This window comes from Bos indicus, chromosome 13 (assembly GCF_029378745.1).
Source record: "Bos indicus isolate NIAB-ARS_2022 breed Sahiwal x Tharparkar chromosome 13, NIAB-ARS_B.indTharparkar_mat_pri_1.0, whole genome shotgun sequence".
Taxonomy (NCBI): domain Eukaryota; kingdom Metazoa; phylum Chordata; class Mammalia; order Artiodactyla; family Bovidae; genus Bos; species Bos indicus.
This window is the reverse complement of record NC_091772.1, coordinates 52,527,759-52,533,955: the sequence shown is the minus strand read 5'-3', so window position 1 is coordinate 52,533,955 and position 6,197 is coordinate 52,527,759. Positions and strand designations below refer to the sequence as shown.

General features: G+C 45.4%; 1 pseudogene; it reads left to right on the top strand.

The window, feature by feature from the left end:
• Positions 1-229: 229 nt before the first annotated feature.
• On the top strand, positions 230-1,212 carry LOC109567643 (STE20-related kinase adapter protein alpha-like; annotated as a pseudogene).
• Positions 1,213-6,197: the final 4,985 nt, after the last annotated feature.

The window sequence follows — 6,197 nt, the reverse complement described above, 5'->3', positions numbered from 1 at the left end:
AATAGGCCTGGCAGAAGTGCAACCTTAAACCAAGGAGGCAGAGCTGAGACTGGGTTTAAATTTTTGAAATTAAAGTAGGTCTACATGTTAGGTCTTTTCTTGTAGGTAAATAGAATTAGGCGCTAGGTTTCTGAAAAGTTCATTGTTGGGGGCCTAAGAGATTTGGAACCGTTTGCAGACCAATATGGTAAGTTCAGAGTTGATAGCATCCTTCTCTAAACAGGAGATCATGAGTAAGTTTTTGCCAGAGGGAGGTTGTTATGAACTTCTCATTATTATAGGTAAAGGATTTGAGGACCTGATAATAGTGAATCTAACAAAGTACACACCAATGGGAGAGTATGTGACCATACAAAGGATTAATCTAGAAGTTCATTCCAATGAGATGGTGACATTCTTGCAGCGGGAGCTCCATGTCTCTAAGTTTCTCAGCCATCCCAATACCTTGCCATATCAAGCCACTTTTATTGCAGATAATGAGGTGTGGGTTGTCACATCATTCACAGCATATGGCTCTGCAAAGGCCATCTATACACACTTCGGTATGAATGAACTGGAAATTGCTTACAGTCTGCAGGGGGCGCTCAGGGTCCACGACACCCACCACTTGGGATGTGTGCACAGGAGTCAAAACCAGCCACTTACATCCTGATCCTAACAGCAGCTCAGCACGATCAGTCACTGGCAGTAGCAGCCCAGTACTTCCTCAAGTGCTGAATCAAGGTTCTGCCTTGGCTCAGCTCATAAGTCCTCTGGCAGAATCTTCAGGTTTATGTTGCCAAATTTGACATTGCAGTGTGAGAATCACAGCCTGTGAAGTGGCTGATGGCCACATCCCCTTTAAAGATATGCCCGCCACCTAGATGCTGCTGGAGAAGCTGAACAGCACAATGTCCTGCCTGCTGGACACCAGCACCAACCTCCCTGAGGAGCTGACCATGAGCACCTCATATTCAGCCATTATGGCCTGAGTGACAACCTGGCCACCAGCACTCCCGGGACCTCCAATGGCGACTCTCCATCCCACCCTTATCACCACAACTGCTCACCCCATTTCCTCCACTTTGTGGAGCAGTGCATTCAGTGCAACCCGGATATAAGACCAAGTGCCAGCTCCCTCATGAACAATTCTTCCTTTAAGCAGATCAAGCGACATACCTCAGAGGCTTTGCCTAAGTTTCTTCATCCTGTTACCCCCAAAACCAGTTCTGAAGGCCGCTAGTCTCTGCTGCTAGTCAGTGGAATCTTTGGCCTGGTACCAAACCTGGAAGAGCTGGAGGGGAAGACTGGGAGTGCTAAGCCTATGAAGAAGGTACACATGTTCCATCTGGGGCCATGTGAGCTTCTGGGATCCTTCCGGAGGGTTGGCCACATTCCCACCCTCCTGGGGGGCAGATTGGGCAGAAAGGACATTTCTGCCAGGAGAGCCTGCTGCTTGCTGACTAGGAAAGAAATTCCTAGAGAGAAACTTTATTGCTCCAGGGCTTTTGAGACACAAGGGAATCCCAACAACCAGGGATCAAGAGGGGCCAAAGAGCTGATATTCCTGGTCCTGCGAGCTCAAGTGACCTGACCTCTTCAGAAGGAAAAGATGCTGTTCTGGCCAAGAGGGACTGAAGTCCAAGCCCAGGTTCTGACTCATCCACCCAGGGAACTGTGTGACTTCTTCCCACTCTGGCTCTCCTATCAGCCTCGTTCCATTCTTCTCCCCTGCTCTCAGATCCTATAGGTCTGTGGAGGGGCAAGTAATAAGACGCCCTCCCCTCAGAAAGGAAAGGAAAGTGAAGTTGCTCAGTCGTGTCCAACTCTTTGTGACCCCATGGACTGTGACCTGCCAGGTTCCTCCATCTGTGGGATTTTCCAAGCAAGAATACTAGAGTGGGTTGCCATTTCCTTCTCCAGGGGATCTTCCCAACCCAGGGATCGAACCTGGGTCTCGCACATTGCAGGCAGACTCTTTATCACCTGAGCCACCAGGGAAGCCTCCCTCCCTTCGGACAGCTCCTAGTGACTGAAGGGAAGGGTATTTTTTCCTTTTAAAGCACTAGGTGAAGGCTAGGGCAGTCCATCCTCATCCTCCTTTTCGCTGGGGCCCTGACACCTAAAACCTTCCCTTGGTTCATCTGTGTAGCTCAGTCCTTTCCCAACAAGAGTCCGTGTTACCACCTCCTGCCAGCTGCCACAGTGCTTCTTCCAACGGCCATGATGCCTTGCCTAGCTCCGAGGGCCTAAGTCTTTATGCCATGTTACATGCATTGCCAGAACAAATGAAAGCTTCCAAAGATTCCAAAAAGAAAACCTCTGTGATATCCTTACAAGGTGACATACTGTAACTAGACCTTTATTTGTGGTCATTTTAAATTTTAAAAATATCAAGTCACTTTGTTGTATAACAGGAACTAACATAGTGTTATAGGTCAATTATACTTCAAAAACAAACAAATTCATAGAAAAAGAGATCAAATTTGTGGTCACGAGGGGGTGGATAGAAGGCAAATTGCATGACAGTGATCAAAAGGTACAAACTTCCAGCAGTAAGGTAAATAAGTACTCAGGATGTATACACATTAAATATAATTAACACTATAATACGTTATAGATGAAAGAGAATAAATTCTGAGAATTCTCATCACAAGGAAAAAATTTTCTACTTCTTTAATTTTGCATCTCTATGAGACGATGTGATAATCTTATTGTGATAATCATTTCACTATGTATGCTTTACACCTTAAACTTATACAGCACCAAACATCAATTATTAATATATCTCAATGAAGGTACTAAAAAGAAAAATCACCCAATTTCAACTGATGGGCTATGAGCGAAGTTTAGTGGGGACAGGAAATTAAATTGACCCTACAATTTAATTGTAATTTAAATGACCCTGGGTCACGCATGCTGTGCTCAGCCACTTCAGTCGTGTCTGACTCTTTACGACCCTATGGACTGCCTGCTGAGGTCCTCCATCCATGGAATTATCCAGGCAAGAATACTGGAGTGGGTTCCCAAGCCCTCCTCCAGGGGATCTTCCCAACCCAGGGATCCAACCTGCATCTCTTAAGTCTCCCGCATTGGCAGGAGGGTTCTTTACCACTAACGCCACCTGGGAAGCCCCACAGGTGGATCTTTTGAGGTCAGCTCAATGTACTGTTGTTGGGGCTGCCACTGCTGAAAGTGTAATTAGTACTGAAGTTTGTACAGGTTTGTACTGTGAATGCCCATAAATGTCAGAGGGGATTCACTCATTCAGAGACTGCTATGTGTATAGAGTTGATTCCTGAACCCTCTAGACAACCCAGAAGAAAGCCCATAAGCTTCCAAAAAGAGAAAGGGAAATAGGAAAAAGTCGATTCGATGGCTGCGATTACTCAGAGATCAGTTTCCTGCACAACAGCACCACCTTTCGGACATAGTCGGTACCTCCCTTTTGGCCTCTTTTTTTTTTTTCCTTTTTGGCTGTGCCATGCAGCATGCGGGATCTTAGTTCCTCAACCAGGAATCGAATGAATCTGTGTCCCCTGCAATGAGACAGCGGAATGTTAACCACTTGACTGCCGGAGAAGTCTCTCTTTTTGGAACCTCCTAATTTCTTACTTCCTGACCCACGCTCAGTCGTGTCCAACTCTTTGCAACCCGATGGACTATAGCCCACCAGGCACCTCTGTCCATGGGGATTCTCCAGGCAAAAATACTGCGATGGGTTGTTGTGCCCTCCTCCAGGGGATCTTCCCCTCCAAGGGGTGGAACCCAGGTCTCCCACATTGTAGGCAGACTCTTTACCATATAAGCCACCAGGGAAGCCCAACTGATCCATAGAGGTCTATGTGACTAGGGATGGGTAAACTTGGATCTGGGCTTCCCCGGTGGCTTAGATGGTAAAGAATCTGCCTGCAATATGAAAGATACAGGTTTAATCCCTGGGCTGAGAAGAACCCGTGGAGAAGGAAATGGCAGCCCACTCCAGTATTCTTGCCTGAAGAATTCCATGGACAGAGGAGCCTGGCAAGCTACAGTCTATGGGGTCACAAAGAGCTGGACACAACTGAGTGACTAACACACACACACACATAAATGTGGACTTGGTGGCTATCTATGGAAAGACAAAAAAAGGCCTTGCTCAGACAGTTCAGTCACTCAGTCATGTCTGACTCTTGGTGATCTCGTGGACTGCAGCACACCAGGCCTTCCTGTCCATCACCAACTCCCAGAGCTTGCTCAGACTCTTGTCCATCGGCATGAGTCTGCAATGAGTCGGCAATGCCATCCAACCGTCTCATCCTCTGTCATCCTCTTCTCCTGCCTTCAATCTTTCCCAGCATCAGGGTCTTTTCCAATGAGTCGGTCCTTCACACCAGGTGGCCAAAGTATTGAAGTTGCATTTCCTTTAGTATTGACTAGTTGGATCTCCTTGCAATCCAAGGACTCTCAAGAGTCTTCTCCAACACCACAGTTCAAAAGCATCAATTCTTCGGTGCTCAGCTTTCTTTATAGTCCAACTCTTACATCCATACTTGACTACTGGAAAGACCATAGCTTTGACTAGATGGACCTTTGGTTTGCAAAGCAATGTCGCTGCTTTTTAATATGCTGTCTAGATTGGTCATGGCTTTTCTTCCAAGGAGCAAGTGTCTTTTAATTTCATGGTTGTAGTCACCATCTGCAGTGATTTTGGAGCCCAAGAAAATAGTCTGTCACTGTTTCCATTATTTCCCCATCTATTTGCCATGAAGTGATGGGACTGCATGCCATGGTCTTAGTTTTCTGAATGTTGAATTTTAAGCCAACTTTTTCACTCTTCTCTTTCACTTTCATCAAGAGGCTCTTTAGCTCCTCTTCACTTTCTTCCATAAGGGCAGTATCATCTGCATATCTGAGGTTATTGATATTTCTCCTAGCAATCTTGATTCCAGCTTGTGCGTCAACCTGCCTGGCATTTCAATGTATTCTGCATTTAAGTTAAATAAGCAGGGTGACAATATACAGCCTTAATGTACTCCTTTTCCAATTTGGGACCAGTCTGTTGTTTCCTGTCTGGTTCTAACTGTTGCTTCTTGACCTGCACACAGATTTCTCAGGAGGCAGGTCAGGTGGTCTGGTATTCCCATCTTCTGAAGAATTTTCCACGGTTTGTTTTAGTCAAAGGCCTTGCTCATCAAATGGAAATGCTATATAGTAAGTCCCCTACATACAAACCTTCATATTGCAAACTTTCAAACATGCAAATATGCACTCCATGTACAATCAGGGGTCTGGTGTACACTGTCACATGCAGGTATCCTCTTTGAGTGGCTGTGCCTTTGTGTACTTTCCTGCACAGTACTGAATAGAGTACAGTAGGACAATATCTGTATTTCAAGGCCAGGATATCCAAAAGCAAGTGTAAAATCAGCAGTGATGTAGCTGGTGCTGCTAAGAAGTGCCAAGCAATAACAAAGGAAACAAAAGTGAAAATAATTGAGAATGGAGCAAGGCAAAGAGATGGTAGACACGGCTAATTCTTATAACATGAATCATTCAACCATTGGCACAGTCCTAAAGAACAGGGACAAGATCATGGAACATGTGAAGTCTGCTGTGCTAATGCTGTCAACAATAATATTGAAGAAGTGTGGAAGTGATGAAGGAAATGGAGAAACTTCTCGGTGTGTGGATGCAGGATAAGCATCTGTGTCGAGTCCTGCTCAGCTTAATGCTGATTCAAGAGAAAGCTAAAAGATTTTATGAAGATCTGGAGAAGAATCATGGTGAAGAATCATAGGGCACATCTATTCCTGCCAGCCATGACTGTTCTCACCAGTTCAAGGCTAGAGCCAACCATAAGTAAGTAGCAAGGTAGCAAGTGCAGATATGGTAACTGCCTAGGAATTTCCTGAAACACTTTGAGAAATTACTGATGAAGGTATGTGTTTATCCGACCAGCTTTTAATGTGAATGAGACGGGACTGTCCTGGAAGAGGATGCCAGACTGAAGTTACATCAGTAAGGAAGGAGGAAAAGATGATGCCAGGCTCTAAAGCAGTAAAGGATAGGCTAACTCTGTTGTTTGGTGGCAATGCTGCTGGGGATATGAAGCTGAAGTTGCTCTTCCTTCATCCTTCAGACAACTCAAGAGCACTTCCTATTGTGTGGAAGAGTAATGCCAAAGCCTGGGTTACACAGGCCATTTTTTCTGGACTGGTTTTTTCAGGACTTTATCC